This window comes from Siphateles boraxobius, unplaced genomic scaffold (assembly GCF_051911475.1).
Source record: "Siphateles boraxobius isolate OS27281-9 unplaced genomic scaffold, OSU_SipBor_1 8, whole genome shotgun sequence".
Classification (NCBI taxonomy): domain Eukaryota; kingdom Metazoa; phylum Chordata; class Actinopteri; order Cypriniformes; family Leuciscidae; genus Siphateles; species Siphateles boraxobius.
Window position 1 is genome coordinate 29,262,346 of NW_027509208.1, and position 20,570 is coordinate 29,282,915.

A 20,570-nucleotide genomic window follows, 5' to 3' on the forward strand; every position below is an offset into this window, starting at 1 on the left:
TTTACGCTCTAAGTTACGAGTTTCTCTCTTGATTGCATGCGTAGCATTGTTGTACCATGGTGCTTTAGTTTTCTCTCTAACCTTTTTTAATCTAATTGGTGCAACAATATCTAGTGTACTAGAGAACATGGTGCTCAAACTGCTAGTCATTTCCTCTAGTTCATCTGTTTGTTTGGGTGCACTGAGCAGCTGAGATAGATCAGGTAAGCTATTTGAGAATCTATCTATAGTGGTTGGAAGGATTGTTCTGCCTGGTCGATAACGTGGCGCAACATTACAAATTTCAGCAGTACGTATTACGCAAGATACCATGTAATGATCAGTGAGATCGTCACTTTGCGGTATAATATTTATATCAGTTGGATTGGTTCCATATGATATAATTAAATCTAGTGTATGATTCAGACGATGAGTGGGACCACTGACGTTTTGCGTGACCCCAAAGGAGTTTAATAAATCTGTAACCGCAGCCCCTAACGCATCATTTGTATTATCTACGTGTATGTTAAAGGTCCAACAATTATTGCTTTATCGACATTGACCAATAGATCTGAGAGAAAGTATGCAAACTCTTTTAGGAAGTCAGCATAGGGCCCTGGAGGTCTATATAGGGTAGCCAAGGCTAGAGATAATATGGATTTGTTTCTTACATCTAAGAGCGTAACATTTAGCACAAGTACTTCAAACGAATTAAACCTGTGACCTGTTTTCTGAGTAAGATTAAGAATATCTCTATAGATTGTTGCAACACCGCCGCCACGACCGATCAGACGGGGCTCATGCTTATAACAGTATCCTGGTGGAGTAGACTCATTTAGACCGAAATAATCATTTGGTTTAAGCCAGGTTTCAGTAAGGCAAAGTACATCGAAACTATTATCTGTGACCATTTCATTTACAATGACCGCCTTAGGTGTGAGCGATCTAATGTTTAGAAGACCTAGCTTTAGAAATTGTTTTTGTTCACTGATATTTAGATTTTCTGGTTTAATTACAATAAGATTTTTGCTAGATCCTACACTAGATTTATTGTTTGGCCTCACTAAGCAAGGAATAGACACAGTTTCTATATAATGTTCAACACTACTTATATCAATTAAGTTGGGACAGCAAAGACTGTGATTTGGATTTTGACTTACTAGTCATATGGTGTGTAACGTCTTGGAGATGTTGTCCGACAGAACAGCCGCTCCGATTCTGCTGGGGTGCAGGCCATCAGCACGGTAGAGCCAAGGTCGCTCCCAGAACAGATTCCAATTATTTACAAAGAGCAGTTTCTGTTCATCACACCATGACATTAACCATTCATTTAGAGCAAATAATCTACTGAACCTTTCTTGTCCTAGTCGGTACGTGGGAAGCGGTCCAGACACGATGATTGTTGCTTCAGGCGATGTGCTGCGAACCGTCTCGATCAGGCTTCTGTAGTCCTTCTTCAGAACCTCCGTCTGCCGCAGCCTGATGTCGTTCGTTCCCGCGTGTAGCACCACAGCACCGACGCGCTCGTCACCGTTCAGGATCTCGGGAATCTGTGCAGCGACATCAAGAACACGAGCACCAGGAAAGCAGTGAGTGCGCACCTTACGCTTACCTGAGGTAGCACGGACATGACGGACCATGGAAGTGCCGATGATCACGGCGGCGTCACGTTCCGACTCGCGAAGAGGGGAGAAGCGGTTCCGGGTGGAGATCTCGAAGACCGGGAGGGGCGGGGAGGTCCTTGGTCTGGTCCTGGCTCGTGTCTTCCGCTGTGGGATCACCCAGGGTCCATGGTGTTGCCTCGGTACCAGAGTGAGTGAAGGCAGAGATGATCGCGTCCTCCTGGGCAGAGAAACGCACGGAGTAGACGAAGTCGGAGTCCAAAAGTTACTAACCACTGACTTGTGAGCATCGGCGCGTGATGTTTCAAGCGCTGATCGCCGATCTCGCAGCTCGGCTTGCTTCACCAGCAGAACACGGATCTGCTTCTCCACCGGCTCCAGCTCCAATCGTACCGAAAACAGCTCGAATGTGTCCTCACCTGCACTCAGAGGTAACGTTAGACACACATCCGCTATGTTCGCCATTATAACAGATGAACAGTAAATTAGTAGTGATAGTACCAATATCACTACTAATTTAGGACTGAAATGATGGATTTAACCCGTATCCTTTCAGTGAAACGAGTGTAAAATGAGAGGGTCGATAGGCGCAAAGCCACGCGTGAAATGCTAGCGGGCTAAAGGCTAGTAGCCGAGATTCGGAAAGTTGGATCTAAGTAGCGATATCAAAGCAATCCGATTGTTTTTTATAAGGAATAGTGTCGAGGAGAAGTTCACATAATATAAAAATAGAAAGTGCTTGTTTATAAATGAGTGGTAAAGAAGAAAATCAGAGATTAATGAATCAATTCAACGGAGCTCCAAACACAAACACAGACCGCACACGCATGCGCAGAAAAAGAAAAAGTCCATTTCAGTAACACAAACATTAACAATTATTTATGTAGACATTTCAGAAACCTGACATCATTTGAGCACTTAGAAAACATGCTATGACTGACATCGAAATGTGAAATGAACCCGTGTCAGGCCCGTTTTTTCAATAACACCTGATTTTCATATCTGCGGTCTTATCCGAGATGCAATACCACATCGCTGGAAACATTTCAAGTTTTTGCAGTGATGTGGTATTGTATCTTGAATGAGACAATGTTTTCTTTATACAAAGGATGCTGTGACACGGGCCCCAAGACGAGGAGAGGTTTAAGCTGCCACAAAACACAACCACAAGAGAGACGGGAGCCGGGTTAACAGAAATTATCTTTTATTTAGCCAAGAACTTAGGAATTTAAACTGGTACTTAGGTTCCTCCCGGGCTGTTGTATCAACAAACCGGGCTTTGTTCCACACATCCGTTACAACGCTAGGCCACCATAAAAAGGCAAAAAAGAACTGAAGAAGGGCAACATCATTAAAGAAGATTTTGCAAGTCTAACTCTGTCTTCTTACTCTTCAGCTGGTTTCTCTCTTGGCCAACATGTGCTTCAGCACCTCATACTGAAGGATTCTGTCCTTCAAACCATCTAACCTTGAGTGTAGCAGAGTTCTCAATTTTATGGTGACCTCCATTAGGCCATCATTGCCTACAGCTGTGGGTGGTTCCAAGTTTGGAGTGTGAGTAGGTTGAAATGTTCATGATTCATGTCTTCTCCTAGCCGTGAGCTTTTCCATTGGTCCTGGGCTCCTCTTTCCAATATTGAACTGTCACAAAGCGTTCCAGAAAAGCTTCTAAAACAATCCACTTTCTCAAAAGGCACAAATGTCAAACAACGCTCAGATCATACCCCTTTCTTCAACATCGACAACAGCAACACAGAAACTTCATCAACGACACAGAGCTGATGTCCAACGAAAAAGTCAAAAACCTACCAACAATTGCTAACTTAGGCATTTCAGAAACTTGACGTTGATTGCATTCTTAAAAAACTTGCGATGGCTGACCTCGAACCGGGGACATATCCAAAGCTCTCTTTACTCTAAAACCCACTTCTTGCAACTGCTGTCTTAGACAACACACAGTTCTGCATTTCAACAAAGTTTGCTGCATAGGACCTACAGATGCAAAAACAAAACAATTCCAAAATGAGACTTAAATACCAAACACCACTCAGAACATACTCCTTTCTTCAATATTGCAAAAAGCAATGCAGAACACTCATCAACGACAGAGCTCATAACCAAAGCCACTGCTCTGCGCTCAATTCATGCTCAGAAACGAGCATCATGACTCTTCTCCACAGGTTGGGAGACAAGCACTTTCGGAACACATTTCCAAACAAGGAACTACAGAAATGATCCCTGAAAATATACTCTTAACAGTTTATAGAAACTCAATTGGCATTCCATTCTGCTACGCTTCTCCTCTAAAATGGTTTTGCGTAGTTGAATTTTGTAGGCGCTAAAGTTTACGTGACATTTTAGCAGACACATCGAGGCCAAAAGCAAAAAGGACTTCCACAATCTCTTTGAAGCCTACTGTTAAGATATGTGAAATACAAACAACAATCCATAATGTCTTACTTTTTTGCAGCATAGCTACCCGTTTCATGCTTTGTAGTTCATTCGTTGAAGCCAAATTTAGAAAACCTTTAATAGAAGTCACACACACATTAACAATTCTTTATGTACACATTTAACTCTTCTTACTCTTCAGCTGGTTTCTCTCTTGGCCAACGTGTGCTTCAGCACCTCATACTGAAGAATTATGTCCTTCGAACCATCTAACCTTGAGTGTAGCAGAGTTCTCAATTTTATGGTGACCTCCATTAGGCCATCATTGCCTACAGCTGTGGGTGGTTCCAAGTTTGGAGTGTGAGTAGGTGGAAATGTTCATGATTGATGTCTTTTCCTAACCTAGAGCTTCTCCATTGGTCCTGGGCTCCTCTTTCCAATATTTGACTGCCACAAAGCGTTCCAGAAAAGCTTCTAAAACAATCCACTTTCTCAAAAGGCACAAATTTCAAACAACGCTCAGATCATACCCCTTTCTTCCACATCGACAACAGCAACACAGAAACTTCATCAACGACACAGAGCTTACGTCCAACGAAAAAGTCAAAAACCTACCAACAATAGCTAAATTAGGCATTTCAGAAACTTGACGTTGATTTCATTTTTAGAAAACTTGCAATGGCTGACCTCAAACTGGGCACGTATCCAAAGCACTCTTTACTCTAAAACCCACTTTTTGCAACTGCTTAATAGACAACACACAGTTCCGCATTTCAACAAAGTTTGCTGCATAGTATCTACAGATGCAAAAACAAAACAATTCCAAAATGAGACTTAAATACCAAACACCACTCAGAACATACTCCTTTCTTCAATATTGCAAAAAGCAATAAAGAACGCTCATCAACAACGCAGAGCTCACAACCAAAGTCACTGCTCTGTGCCCAATTCATGCTCAGAAAGGAGTATCATGACTCTTCATCATGGGTTGGGAGACAAGCACTTTCGAAACACATTTCCAAGCAAAGAACTATAGAAATGATTCCTGAAAATATAGTCTTATCGGTTTATAGAAACTCAATCGGCATTCCATTCTGCTGCGCTGCTCCTCTAAAATGGTTTTGCGTAGTTGAATTTTGTAGGCGCTAAACGTTACGTGACATTTTAGCGCACACATCGGAGCCAAAAGCAGAAAGGACTTCCACAATCTCTTTGAAGCCGACTGTTAAGATATGTGGAATACAAACAACAATCCATAATGTCATACTTTTTTGCAGCATAGCTACCCGTTTCATGCTTTGTAGTTCATTCGTTGAAGCCAAATTTAGAATATCTTTTAATAGAAGTCACACACACATTAACAATTCTTTATGTAGACATTTCAGAAACCTGACGTCATTTGAGCACTTAGAAAACATGCTATGACTGACATCGAAATGTGAAATGAACCCGTGTCAGGCCCGTTTTTTCAATAACACCTGATTTTCATATCTGCTGTCTTATCCGAGATGCAATACCACATCGCTGGAAACATTTCAAGTTTTTGCAGTGATATTGTATGGTATCTTGGATGAGACAACGTTTGCTTTATACAAAGGATAATTTGACTCGGGCCCCAAGAGGAGGAGAGGTTTAAGCTGCCACAAAACACAACCACAAGAGAGACGGGGGCCGGGTTAACAGAAATGATCTTCTATTTAGCCAAGAACCTAGGAATTTAAACTGGCACTTAGGTTCCTTCCGGGCTGTGGTATCAACAAACCGGGCTTTGTTCCACACATCTGTTACAACGCTAGGCCACCTTAAAAGGGGAAGACAGAACTGAAGAAAGGCAACATCATTAAAGAAGATTTTGCAAGTCTAACTCTGTCTTCTTACTCTTCAGCTGGTTTCTCTCTTGGCCAACATGTGCTTCAGCACCTCATACTGAAGGATTCTGTCCTTCAAACCATCTAACCTTGAGTGTAGCAGAGTTCTCAATTTTATGGTGACCTCCATTAGGCCATCATTGCCTACAGCTGTGGATGGTTCCAAGTTTGGAGTGTGAGTAGGTGGAAATGTTCATGATTGATGTCTTTTCCTAGCCGTGAGCTTCTCCATTGGTCCTGGGCTCCTCTTTCCAATATTGGACTGCCACAAAGCGTTCCAGAAAAGCTTCTAAAACAATCCACTTTCTGAAAAGGCACAAATGTCAAACAACGCTCAGATCATACCCCTTTCTTCCACATCGACAACAGCAACACAGAAACTTCATCAACGACACAGAGCTGACGTCCAACGAAAAAGTCAAAAACCTACCAACAATAGCTAAATTAGGCATTTCAGAAACTTGACGCTGATTTCATTTTTAGAAAACTTGCAATGGCTGACCTCAAACTGGGCACGTATCCAAAGCACTCTTTACTCTAAAACCCACTTTTTGCAACTGCTGTCATAGACAACACACAGTTCCGCATTTCAACAAAGTTTGCTGCATAGTACCTACAGATGCAAAACAAAACAATTACAAAATGAGACTTAAATACCAAACACCACTCAGAACATACTCCTTTCTTCAATATTGCAACAAGCAATAAAGAACACTCATCAACAACACAGAGCTCACAACCAAAGTCACTGCTCTGTGCCCAATTCATGCTCAGAAAGGAGTATCATGACTCTTCATCATGGGTTGGGAGACAAGCAATTTCGAAACACATTTCCAAGCAAAGAACTATAGAAATGATTCCTGAAAATATAGTCTTATCGGTTAATAAAAACTCAATCGGCATTCCATTCTGCTGCGCTTCTCCTCTAAAATGGTTTTGCGTAGTTGAATTTTGTAGGCGCTAAAGGTTACGTGACATTTTAGCGCACACATCGGAGCCAAAAGCAGAAAGGACTTCCACAATCTCTTTGAAGCCGACTGTTAAGATATGTGGAATACAAACAACAATCCATAATGTCATACTTTTTTGCAGCATAGCTACCCGTTTCATGCTTTGTAGTTCATTCGTTGAAGCTAAATTTAGAAAATCTTTTAATAGAAGTCACACACACATTAACAATTCTTTATGTAGACATTTCAGAAACCTGACGTCATTTGAGCACTTAGAAAACATACTATGACTGACATTGAAATGTGAAATGAACCTGTGTCAGGCCCGTTTTTTCAATAACACCTGATTTTCATATCTGCTGTCTTATCCGAGATGCAATACCACATCGCTGGAAACATTTCAAGTTTTTGCAGTGATGTGGTATGGTATCTTGGATGAGACAACGTTTGCTTTATACAAAGGATGCTGTGACACGGGCGTGTTTGTGCGAATGTGTGCGCGTGTGCCTCACAAAGCGCATTTTTTTACAGTAGGGGTTCAATCTTCAGCTGGCTGGCAGGAGCCGCCACTGGCATGTCACACGACCTGTCAGTGGCTGGCTGGCAGCTGCCATTCTGAGCCTGGAATGTCACGTGACCTGTCAGTGGCTGGCTGGCAGCTGCAAGTCTGATTCTAGCATGTCACGTGACCTGTCAGTGGCTGGCTAGTTGCCTTGCAGTCTGCCTTTGGCAAGTTTCAGAAACAATTGATTTTTGACAGTTTTTTTTTGTTTTCTGTTCCTCCCTTTCTAGCTCATTTATTATGCATCTGTTGATATGATTATGTTCTTTAGTATGATTGATGTTTTGGGGACTGTTGTTATCCCAATATAACCAGTCAAATGGCCGTGATCAGACTGGAATCTTACAGTAGTTTGTTTAGGCATGGTTTGTAAGGAATTACAAACCTGCGCACATATATTCAAACGCACATAACTATAGAATCAATTCTTAATGCGCATGTGAACGCCATCAGCGTCTATCACAGGTTCACGTTTAAAGTCTGTTTAGAGAGAACAGTGTCGTCTTAGCGGCCCCTAATTTAATAACAAATGATCATTTAGACGGAAGTGAATCAATCAAAACTAACTTTAGCTGGAAAAAACATTTTTCAAGAGCCACTATAAAACCAAACCAATCTCTGTTACGTTAAATTATATGTTTATCTCTGTAAAGCTGCTTTGAAACAATCTACATTGTTAAAAGCGCTATATAAATAAGGATGACTTGACTCCAATATTGCAAAAAGCAATAAAGAACGCTCATCAACGACACAGGGCTTACAACCAAAATCACTGCTCTGTGCCCAATTCATGCTCAGAAAGGAGCATCATGACTCTTCATCATGGGTTGGGAAACAAGCACTTTCGAAACACATTTCCAAGCAAAGAACTATAGAAATGATCCCTGAAAATATATTCTTATCGGTTAATAGAAACACAATCGGCATTCCATTCTGCTGCGTTTCTCCTCTAAAATGGTTTTGCATAGTTGAATTTTGTAGGCGCTAAAGTTTACGTGACATTTTAGCGCACACATCGGAGCCAAAAGCAGAAAGGACTTCAACAATCTCTTTGAAGCCGACTGTTAAGATATGTGGAATACAAACAACAATCCATAATGTCATACTTTTTTGCAGCATAGCTACCCGTTTCATGCTTTGTAGTTCATTCGTTGAAGCTACATTTAGAAAATCTTTTAATAGAAGTCACACACACATTAACAATTATTTATCTAGACATTTCAGAAACCTGACGTCATTTGAGCACTTAGAAAACATGCTATGACTGACATCGAAATGTGAAATGAACCCGTGTCAGGCCAGTTTTTTCAATAACACCTGATTTTCATATCTGCGGTCTTATCCGAGATGCAATACCACATCGCTGGAAACATTTCAAGTTTTTGCAGTGATGTGGTATTGTATCTTGGATGAGACAACGTTTGCTTTATACAAAGGATGCTGTGACTCGGGCCCCAAGACGAGGAGAGGTTTAAGCTGCCACAAAACACAACCACAAGAGAGACGGGAGCCGGGTTAACAGAAATTATCTTTTATTTAGCCAAGAACTTAGGAATTTAAACTGGTACTTAGGTTCCTCCCGGGCTGTGGTATCAACAAACCGGGTTTTTTCCCACACATCTGTTACAACGCTAGGCCACCTTAAAAGGGGAAGACAGAACTGAAGCAAGCCAACATCATTAAAGAAGATTTTGCAAGTCTAACTCTGTTTTCTTACTCTTCAGCTGGTTTCTCTCTTGGCCAACATGTGCGTCAGCACCTCATACTGAAGGATTCTGTCCTTCAAACCATCTAACCTTGAGTGTAGCAGAGTTCTCAATTTTATGGTGACCTCCATTAGGCCATCATTGCCTACAGCTGTGGGTGGTTCCAAGTTTGGAGTGTGAGTAGGTGGAAATGTTCATGATTTATGTCTTTTCCTAGCCGTGAGCTTTTCCATTGGTCCTGGGCTCCTCTTTCCAATATTGAACTGCCACAAAGCGTTCCAGAAAAGCTTCTAAAACAATCCACTTTCTCAAAAGGCACAAATGTCAAACAACTCTCAGATCATACCCCTTTCTTCAACATCGACAACAGCAACACAGAAACTTCATCAACGACACAGAGCTGACGTCCAACGAAAAAGTCAAAAACCTACCAACAATTGCTAACTTAGGCATTTCAGAAACTTGACGTTGATTGCATTCTTAAAAAAATTGCGATGGCTGACCTCGAACTGGGGACATATCCAAAGCTCTCTTTACTCTAAAACCCACTTTTTGCAACTGCTGTCTTAGACAACACACAGTTCTGCATTTCAACAAAGTTTGCTGCATAGGACCTACAGATGCAAAAACAAAACAATTCCAAAATGAGACTTAAATACCAAACACCACTCAGAACATACTCCTTTCTTCAATATTGCAAAAAGCAATACAGAACACTCATCAACGACAGAGCTCACAACCAAAGCCACTGCTCTGCGCCCAATTCATGCTCAGAAACGAGCATCATGACTCTTCTTCACAGCTTGGGAGACAAGCACTTTCGGAACACATTTCCAAGCAAGGAACTATAGAAATGATCCCTGATAATATACTCTTAACAGTTTATAGAAACTCAATTGGCATTCCATTCTGCTGCGCTTCTCCTATAAAATGGTTTTGCGTAGTTGAATTTTGTAGGCGCTAAAGTTTACGTGACATTTCAGCGGACACGTCGAGGCCAAAAGCAGAAAGGACTTCCACAATCTCTTTGAAGCCGACTGTCAAGATATGTGGAATACAAACAACAATTCATAATGTCTTACTTTTTGCAGCATAGCTACCCGTTTCATTCTTTGTAGTTCATTCGTTGAAGCCAAATTTAGAAAATCTTTTAATAGAAGTCACACACACATTAACAATTCTTTATGTAGACATTTAACTCTTCTTACTCTTCAGCTGGTTTCTCTCTTGGCCAACGTGTGCTTCAGCACCTCATACTGAAGGATTCTGTCCTTCAAACCATCTAACCTTGAGTGTAGCAGAGTTCTCAATTTTATGGTGACCTCCATTAGGCCATCATTGCCTACAGCTGTGGGTGGTTCCAAGTTTGGAGTGTGAGTAGGTGGAAAGCCGTGAGCTGCTCCATTGGTCCGGGGCTCCTCTTTCCAATATTGGATTGCCAGAAAGCGTTCCAGAAAAGCTTCTAAAACAATCCACTTTCTCAAAAGGCACAAATGTCAAACAACGCTCAGATCATACCCCTTTCTTCAACATCGACAACAGCAACACAGAAACTTCATCAACGGCAGAGAGCTGATGTCCAACGAAAAAGTCACAAACCTACCAACAATTGCTAACTTAGGCATTTCAGAAACTTGACATTGATAGTATTTAAAGAAAATTTGCAATAGCTGACCTCGAACTGGGCACATATCCGAAGCACTCTTTACTCTAAAATCCACTTTTTGCAACCTCTGTCTTAGACAACACACAGTTCCATATTTCAACAAAGTTTGCTGCATAGGACCTACAGATGCAAAAACAAACAATTCCAAAATGAGACTTAAATACCAAACACCACTCAGAACATACTCCTTTCTTCAATATTGCGAAAAGCAATACAGAACCTCATCAACGACACAGAGCTCACAACCAAAGTCACTGCTCTGCACCCAATTCATACTCAGAAAGGAGCATCATGACTCTTCATCGTGGGTTGGGAGACAAGCACTTTCAAAGCACATTTCCAAGCAAAGAACTATAGAAATGATCCCTGAAAATATAGTCTTAAGGGTTTATAGAAACTCAATCGGCATTCCATTGTAAAGGGTATACAGTTAAAGACCCAGAACCAGATATGAAGAATGAAGACCCAGAGTCAGAATTATAAAAAATTAAAGAAAATATTTACTGAAGATAGTTTGCAGTTTCATCAGCAGAAGTCAGCTTCAATACTCGCACAGGAGTTCGTAGGCCGCCCCGCTTACAGTTACAAAGATCACAGCAGTTATACGATTTCCAAGGTCTAAGCTACGTCATTGCTTACAGGATGAATGATTCTCATTGGCTATGAAATAGATAAACACAGTAATTTTCCACAGATATACAGATAGACTGAAGCATATCTCCATCGATTATGCAGCTGAAGTTAGGCACGTCATGACCTTCCAGGTCGCAGATTTGGGTTGCTGGGCGCCAGCATGTCCAGAACAACAACTCAGTCAATCTCCAATAATGCCAGTGGTTCCTTAACCTGTAACCAAGAAGACTAACACACACACCAACACACAGCTTTTCCAAGGTTGGATTTGGCCAGGCTCTCACTATAAACAGGAGAGTCCTCTCAAAACATCAAGATAATGCGTTCTTTCTCTCAAGGATAGCTAAACTTTAGTCTAACTGGAAAGAAAGGCTTTAACAAAGAAATGGCCCCTTAAACTATTGGCTTCAATGACCCCTATATGTTTTAACACATTGAAGACCTTTCTCAAATACAAAACAAGTCTCTATTTCATTTCTGGAAGCTGGGTTAAACAAGCAAGCCCTGCATTCAGATATCAAATACAGACATTAAAGAATACATGAAAAGAACATTTCAGTAATCACACTGCTAACTTATATAAATAAAGTAAAATCTCCAGAGAAGTCATTCAACTCATTTGATATTTAGAAGGAAAAATATTGCTTAATACCTTAATTATAATCAATCATTACATATACATTGAAGCAGCAGTGGATTCCAATCCACCCCCTTCACCATTCTGCTGCGCTTCTCCTCTAAAATGGTTTTGCGTAGTTGAATTTTGTAGGCGCTAAAGTTTACGTGACATTTTAGCATACACATCGGAGGCAAAAGCAGAAAGGACTTCCACAATCTTTTTGAAGCCTACTGTTAAGATATGTGGAATACAAAAAACAATCCATAATGTCATACTTTTTTGCAGCATAGCTACCCGTTTCATGCTTTGTAGTTCATTCGTCGAAGCCAAATTTAGAAAATCTTTTAACACTAGAACTACCGGAATTCCATAACTACTAGAACGACAATTGCGGTCATTCTGACTGCTCATACTTTGACGTTCATATTGCCGTACTAAACGTCATTTTCGTCATGCCACAACTACATTTGAACCTTCTCTTTAAGTTTTCCGATTGTGGCAGGATGGGTTAGCACCCCTCCCACTTGTTTTAGGTTTGACCAATGGCCAGGGTTCCGGTGCGTAACGTGTTGCTCGTAAAATTTGCCGAAGCTGTTTATCCACTGTCGGTGCTGTTGGCGGGTCTATGGGCTTGGTTGGAGGGTTGAATGTGGACATTTGAGACAGTGTACTATTTATCGGTGCTTCATGCCAACGAGCATGTCGGAGACATTTGCCTCCATCTATCGCATAGTCTGGGGATGGTATTCTGGGACAGCGTGCTTGGTTGCATGCGACAAGGACGATACCTACTTCTGAATGAGTATTATCTGCCCTGTGTTTCGCTATACGACTTTGTTTGCGCTGTGCCTCATCAACTGCTGTTCTGTTTGGGTTCTGTTTTGTGTGTGTTGTTTTGTTGCGAGTGAGTCGTCTCGATTGGCCGTTCAAGTGAACCGTTCAGGTGAACCATTTCAAGTGAACCGTCCTAAGCGGGCCATTCAAGTGAGCCATTTCAAGTGAATCGTTCTAAGTGAGCCATTCAATGAGCCATTTCAAGTGAACGGTTTTCAGCGAGGGATGACTCTGTATTTGTGATATGTTTTGAGTTTGTTTATTTTTTTTGGTTTATTTCTTTAACTAGTCGAGACCGAGTATTTTTGAAAATTATTGTATTAGTGAATTTATATATATTTTTTTGTGGTTGAATTGTATTGCTGAATTTATGTGATTTGTTGTTATTTTTTTTGTATAACACTGCTCTTTAATGTCCTTTTTTTTCTGTTGTTTGTTGGCAGGGCATGGGCATCCGGGGGCAGATGAGGGGGCAATTAGGTGGTAGGGGTCCTAACTGTGTGTCGTGGTCTTTTCTGACCTGAGTCGTGGAGTGTGTGCTGTGCTGGTGTGTGTGCACTGAATAGAGTATTCTTCATAGATGTGATACCTCGAGACTGCCCTTGGGTATGCCCAGGTTTCCCTGTCGCCCACTCTAGAACCTAGTGAATTGAAGAGAGTGATTGCTGGTCAACGCCTTTTATAGAAAAAGAACTGTCTTTTAACAATTAATAAAATATATATGTTTTCAATCACCTATGTCTCTCACTCCAACTGTGGTTAGGATCTGTGCGTGCCTTTGCTTAGATGTGATATTAAATTCTTGGGGCGAAATTCCCCAAGTGGCGTAGTCGGAAATAAGAAACTGAATTGAGCGTGGGTATAAATTGTTGTTACGCCCAATGTCATATAGAATAGAGCTGCCGCTCCCGCACCACTCTGCCACACGATGAAACATTTAATTCCTGTCGTCATGTTATGACGTCATCGCCATTAAAACCGCTTAAAACAAACACGAAAGAAAGATTGTCCCGACACGTGCTGCCTCTCTATGTGAGGAAAGTTTTGCGTCAAAAAATGTTTTTTTCACCGCACTTACCACATGAATAGACATGAAAAAAGTTAGGAAACGTCAAAGCTGTTTAGTACAGCCCTGTTTGTAAATAAGTTCAATAATCAATAATAAATCTAAAACTAAATGGATTTACAATGTTACGATAGGTAATAATAAAGATCAGGACACAACATTTAAATTCAAATGAATGTGAACATTTAATTTCCAGCCTAATTGATAAATATTTTCTTATTTTCTTAGTACAATAAAAACAAATCTTATGATACAATAACTTATAACATATATACAATAACAAAAACACTACCTACATTTGAAAACACTGTAAAAAACTTTCATGGACAGTATGCAGCACAATACAGTACACAAAAACAGGTTAAGAAAAAATGAACATTAGCTAAAAAAGAAAACTGCTTTAGAACTATTAGTTTCAGTAAACAAAAAAAATAAATAAAAAACGTAACGAACAAAATCAGGTTGAAAAGTTTTCCCCAAAGCTCATTTGAACGGTGCAAACACCCCGCAATATTCACTGACGTTTATGCACAGTCCACACAGGTAAACACCGCCTTTCGTGTGCAGCTCCCACACACCACTTTACGACATTTGGCACATGTCTCTTTGGTTTTATTTTGTTTGCAGTACCTCCTTACTTGGCACTGCCGCCTTTTCTCCATCTGCTGCTGCTCCTGCCCGGGTGCTGGCTCTCGCACTACCAGCTGTGAGGTTTTTGATCCCATGTGGTCGGAGCGAAGTTCGCTCGCCAGTCGCATGATGAAGTCCCTCCGTGAAACTTGCTCATTTGTGCACTTCTTGAACAATATGTGTGCGTTGATTGCAGCCAGGTCGAGGATGTTATAGAAAACAGCTACTGGCCATCTACGGGAGGGTGCTTTTACTGAATATTTTCTAGCCATTTGATCTACAACGTCTACTCCTACCTTGGTCTTGTTGTAGTATGTTAACGTCTCTGGCTTTCTTTTCTGGCCACTTGTGATGCCAACAGCTGTGTGGACAGTGCTGAGGATGCAGACATTCTTTTTTTTTTTGCCCTGATACACGTACAGTGTTGCATCGCCACATTTCAGCACCTCTGTGCTGAACAGCGGCATTTGCGCCTTTATGCACGGGGGGAGCTCTCGTCTGCTCTTGTTTACCGTGTCAACCAAGCTGGTTTTCTTGGCCTGAAGTGCCTTTGCCCATTCAAAAGAAGTAAAAAATTGTCGGTGGTGACGTTTCTTCCCTTCCCCAGGTATGGCTCGACCATTTTCAGCACCACACTGTCTGCAAGTCGTTGACCTGGCCTTCTCGTCTCGTCTTTGCCCAGATAAGGCGCACCGTTTACCATATATTTGGTGTCGACATCGGCACCAAGCCAGAATTTGATTCCGAATTTGTCCGGTTTGTTTGCAATATACTGTGTGAAACTGCACCTTGATTTTGTAGGGAATAGCTGCTCATCCACAGTGATGTCGGCACCAGGCTTGTAGCAGGTGATGCAGTTTTGGACAAATTTATCCCAAACATCACTCATAAGGGCAAACTTGTCTCGCAGGCGTGTGCGTCGGGTTTCCCTTCTGTCGAAACGAAGGAATCGCATTATTTCCTGAAACCTGTTTCGGGACATGGTCTCCTTGAAAAAAGCGCAGCGCCACTCGGCTGACCAAAAAGTCGCCAAATCCATCCCTTTTACACCTTGCGCACCACGAATGTAAATTAAACTAATGAAGGCTTTTAGCTCTTCAACTGTCATGTCCCATAGGTTGTCCTCCTTGACTCGATGGGCCTCAGCCACAGTGCAGTCCCTGATGTGTTTCAGCATGCCATCATCCACCAAACACAAAAAAGCTGTAAGGGCATCTTCAATATTGCGCTTGGCGTGCGCTGTGGGGCCTGCCGCTTCTGTTATTACATTTTGGCATTGTCGCCTTCCTCTGTCTTCACCCAACTTTACATAGGTCCACACTGTGCCGTCTCTCGCCGTTTCATGCCTTTGGGCTGAAAGTGGGTTTATTGGGCCAGGCTCGTCATCTCGTTGCGGACTGCGTTGTCTTGGCACAGAAGGCACATTTGATGGATCAGGATTTTGCCTTATTTCCCAAAAAAAAAGATAAAGAAAAAAAAAAGAACAGAACAGACTAATTATTTTTTAGTTCATGAAATCATAATCTTGATAGGACTAATAAGCCCATATGATTTCTAATAGCCTGACAAATAATAATAGCAATAGAATAATAATAATAATGAAAAGGTGTGTGTGCCGGTGGAGGTGTGTGCCTGACGTAAAAATGTGAATGACTGGATCGGTCATCAGGAAAGTTGCGTGTTTGCCTTGGTAACAGTGGTGGGTGTGTGAGGGGAAAATTAATATGATAACCGATCCGATCGGTAAAGCTATAGCCTACATTAGGTAGTTAGAGATGGATAACTTTACTTTGAAGTTACGTTACAACGATTATTGAGCTAGTCTGCCTCGCAAAGTATAAAAAGATAGCGAAGAGAAATATACCTGGAATATTATCCGATGGAACAAGGTCAGTTCCAGGATCGGAGATGTCCAGCCGGCTCTTTTCGACGGGGAATGAATTCATTATCTGAATCACTCTCAGCGCTGGATGAACTGTCCAGGGACCAAGAGACATCGCTGTCCCTATCCGTATCTGCTCCTCCATCAGACTCCTCATCGTCAAGCATTCTAAGCATGGCTAAAACCTCTGTGGCTGTCATTGTTCTTTTTGATGACATTTTGTTAGCTCAAATGTATAATATTTATTAGCGTCGGAATAGCGTGAACAAAAAAAGCCAAATCGTTGCTATGCAACGGGGACACTCATTACAGAGGCGGGAAATGTAGCGGAAGTTTTATGATATCTAATGCGTCCGGTCAAAATGACCGCCATGGCCATTCTAGGTAGAAATACTCAGAACTGTTTTGTGTTTTCTGATTTTAATAAAATAACAGTGTCAGAATATAATATACACATATTTAGGAAAAGTCAGAGTCATACAGCCACATGGATTTTATTTTAACCCTCAGAGACCGACGGCATCGTAGACGACGCCACATGTCACCTCCGATAAATATTTATATTATTCGATGACAGATTTATCAATTTTCTTACCGTTTTTTTCCAGCAGAAAGCTAACAAGCTAGCCATCACGTCTTGGATATTGTCTTTGGTGTCTTTCTAGCCTTTACAGAAGGTTTTCTATCCAGCCTGGAACTTGTGCATCCTTTCGGAGTTTTTCAGCAATAAATCCAAACGTTTATTTCCAACTTTGATACACTTGAAGTCCATAATTTATAAATATTCCGTCATTTTTGCCGCTAACTCGATGCGAGCTGCCGTTTTGGATAACACGTGATGGTTTTTGACCAATTACAGGCTGATCCGTCTTAAACATTGGTGTGCGTCATTACGCACGAACCAAGTTCTGATATAGTGGAGAGAGAGAGACGCACGGAGACGTGCGTTTCACAGAGAAACACAGAGAAATGGATGTAAATCGAGCGCTGGCCTTTTTTGATGCCATGCAGGATGATGGATTTTCAGGAGAACAGAGCTTTTTGACAGATGAGAAACTAGATTACCAGGACAGACCCAGCTGAAGTGCCATTTATTTATTTACTGTAAAAAAGTATTATAGTAGTATAAATGTAGTATAAAAGTATAAAAAGAATATAATAAATAAAATAGAAATGCAAAGCCTGTGATGTGGCCCTCTTTGTGATTGCTGATAGGAACTGTTTTGAGGCTTGGGACCAGTGAATTTCATGAGGCCCAAAACGCCTGGACTTCTTTTGGAAAAAAGTAAATAGTTTTGGTTCTGTACAAGTTATAATGTTTATTCCTGTGCTCCAGGACTCCAAAGACATGAACAAACTGTTTTCGAGAGGAAATTTGATTAGCTTTTATTTATTTGTGTGTGATTTCAATAAATATTTGAGTGATTCAATTTCCGATTTATTTTTTCATTTGTCTTTATGGTCCCATAACTTATTTTACATTCAGGTGACATCAATGTAAAACAAATATGCTGAAAGTTCAAAGTACCAGTGATGTGGTATTGTATCTTGGATGAGACAACGTTTGCTTTATACAAAGGACGCTGTGACACGGGCCCCAAGACGAGGAGAGGTTTAAGCTGCCACAAAACACAACCACAAGAGAGACGGGAGCCGGGTTAACAGAAATGATCTTTTATTTAGCCAAGAACTTAGGAATTTAAACTAGTACTTAGGTTCCTCCCGGGCTGTGGTATCAACAAACCGGGCTTTGTTCACCACATCTGTTACAACGCTAGGCCACCTTAAAGGGGGAAGACAGAACTGAAGAAAGGCAACATCATTAAAGAAGATTTTGCAAGTCTAACTTTGTCTGCTTACTCTTCAGCTGGTTTCTCTCTTGGCCAACGTGTGCTTCAGCACCTCATACTGAAGGATACTGTCCTTCAAACCATCTAACCTTGAGTGAAAAGGGTATCTTCCATGGCCACAGAAGTATAATTATTTCTTCGCCTGTACACAGAAGAATAATTATTTCTTCGCCTGTACAGTACTTTGAGCCAGTAGCAAAAACCGTGATCGTAAAGTGACTTGTATTGCAAACAAAACAGAACCAAATACATATTATTTACAAGTTTTATTAAGAGGGAGAGGGTCTATGAGAAGAACCATCAGAATTTCATTTTCACATTTCATTGAATTGAATACTTAGATTTGTAGTGGGAACAATTCTTGAAGTTGTTGAAAATTTAAGTCGTTGATGGTTCCGGCAGTGTCAAGTGGAAGTTGGTTGAGAGTTCTCTTTCTCCAGGAACACACGACTGGTTTGGTCAGGGCCTGGGCCCTGTTGAGGCCATGGCGAGCACCCAGGAGAAGTGAGGAAGTCGGAAGAGTGAGTGATTGGAGTCGTTGTTGGTTGGAGTCTTTGTTCCAAAACTCCTGAGATTGTCCTTGGTTCTTTGTGAGAGAGTCTTCTCTCTCCTGTCTGAGCCCATATCTAGTTGGATCGAGGCCTGCCGGGCCCTGGGGCCCCCGTGGAGGGGGAGGGGGTTCCCCAGGATCACCAGAGCAGTGTTGCGGCTGGATGAAAGAACTAAGAGAGAGAGGTCACATGTGGACTGTCTCTAATAAGGCCTGGAAAAGATCCTCCCCTAAGGGTTGAACTCGACCAATCAGAAAGGTGACATGTCTGAGAGGGAAAGTGGCTCTTAGTTGATTTACGGATCTTTGTCCCTAGCATGATTATACCTTCATTAATGCTCAGATAGCTATAACGCATCCACACTGCATTCTAGAAGAAGGTGATGTACATCAAAGTGTGAGTCATTAAATGAGGATTAATTAGGTAGGAGGCATGATACAGGTGAGGTTACATTGATCGTTAGTTGGTTGTATACCAGGATACATACCATAATATATACCTAACAGTACACGAGACAGTAAACCATTTACACTTTGTGTACACTTTGTTTCTTTCACAGTTTTATGCATGTTCATTTATAGATCAGTTAGTCTATGATTAATGCAGCAAAGTCTGTTTTAAAGAGGGTTTCTGTTTCATAGTCTCTCTCTTGAGTATGTGGCCACATTCCTCGGAGGTCGTAAAATCTCCTTATCATGCCCTGTAACATGACACTGTTTCTGCCCTTGTGTTTGTTCATTTGGGCTGTGTGAGGAGTTTCATAAACCTTTGTATATAATGAATACTTAGTATGTGTCTGATTGGTCCATACCCTACACTCTAAAACCCACTTTTTGCAACTGCTGTCTTACACAACATACAGTTCTGCATTTCAACAAAGTTTGCTGCATAGGACCTACAGATAGGGATGGCTGACCCGAAACAGTCGTTCCGAAGCTTTGCGAGATCCCGAAGCGCAGATGTTTCGAAATACTGATTCGAAGCGTGATTCAAAACACCCATGTCACGTGACTATGGCCAATCGAAGCCTCGAAGTGTTTCACTAAATGTTTCATCAGGTGTGATCCGCCGAATCAGCGTTTGATTGACATGGTCGGAAACAGACCACACAATCGCACATCTGTATAAAAGTGAAATCAACGCATATTGACCTCGTGGGGTTTTGTGAGAGGAGTTTGATTTTGAGATAGTGGATTTTTGGTGATATAGTGACATTTATAGTGCGATTTGTTTAGTTATATTTAGGCTTACATTTAAATTTACACAACACATTGACTGATAGGCTAGAGACACAGAGTATACATATAGTGACACATTAATAGATACATAGATATAAATATATATAGACAGCTAGATTAATAGATAGATAGATAGATAGATAGATAGATAGATAGATAGATAGATAGATAGATAGATAGATAGATAGATAGATAGATAGATAGATAGATAGATAGATAGATTGATTAAAGATAGCCTACATATATAAATACATATATTATAGATACATTTATAGATACATGTCTAAATACATATATTATAGATACATATTATATATATATACATATCTAAATGATAGATTGTAGATACATATATCTAATTACATAGATAGATTAGAGATACATATCTAGATAGATTTGGATAGATAAATAAAATGGAGGCTCCCCAGAAGAGATGCCGTACATCTGTGGTGTGGGAGCATTTCCATTTAGAAACCCCAAATAAAGTGAGATGTGTGTATTGTGATCGGCAGCTCACCTACTG

The 20,570-nt window shown here is 41.0% G+C and overlaps 6 non-coding genes across 6 annotated transcripts; all 6 read right to left on the reverse strand.

Annotated features, from left to right (window-relative positions):
* Nucleotides 1-3,643: 3,643 nt before the first annotated feature.
* LOC143730004 (small nucleolar RNA U3) lies at nucleotides 3,644-3,855 on the reverse strand. Its single transcript, XR_013200246.1, has one exon. It is a non-coding gene; the product is annotated as a small nucleolar RNA U3 (small nucleolar RNA).
* Nucleotides 3,856-4,839: 984 nt separating this feature from the next.
* On the reverse strand, nucleotides 4,840-5,053 carry LOC143729926 (small nucleolar RNA U3). The gene has a single exon (XR_013200176.1). It is a non-coding gene; the product is annotated as a small nucleolar RNA U3 (small nucleolar RNA).
* Nucleotides 5,054-6,522: 1,469 nt separating this feature from the next.
* LOC143729874 (small nucleolar RNA U3) lies at nucleotides 6,523-6,736 on the reverse strand. The gene has a single exon (XR_013200129.1). It is a non-coding gene; the product is annotated as a small nucleolar RNA U3 (small nucleolar RNA).
* Nucleotides 6,737-8,056: 1,320 nt separating this feature from the next.
* On the reverse strand, nucleotides 8,057-8,272 carry LOC143730032 (small nucleolar RNA U3). Its single transcript, XR_013200270.1, has one exon. It is a non-coding gene; the product is annotated as a small nucleolar RNA U3 (small nucleolar RNA).
* A 1,470-nt stretch (nucleotides 8,273-9,742) lies between these two features.
* On the reverse strand, nucleotides 9,743-9,954 carry LOC143729986 (small nucleolar RNA U3). Its single transcript, XR_013200230.1, has one exon. It is a non-coding gene; the product is annotated as a small nucleolar RNA U3 (small nucleolar RNA).
* A 959-nt stretch (nucleotides 9,955-10,913) lies between these two features.
* LOC143729947 (small nucleolar RNA U3) lies at nucleotides 10,914-11,126 on the reverse strand. The gene has a single exon (XR_013200194.1). It is a non-coding gene; the product is annotated as a small nucleolar RNA U3 (small nucleolar RNA).
* Between the last annotated feature and the right edge of the window lie 9,444 nt (nucleotides 11,127-20,570).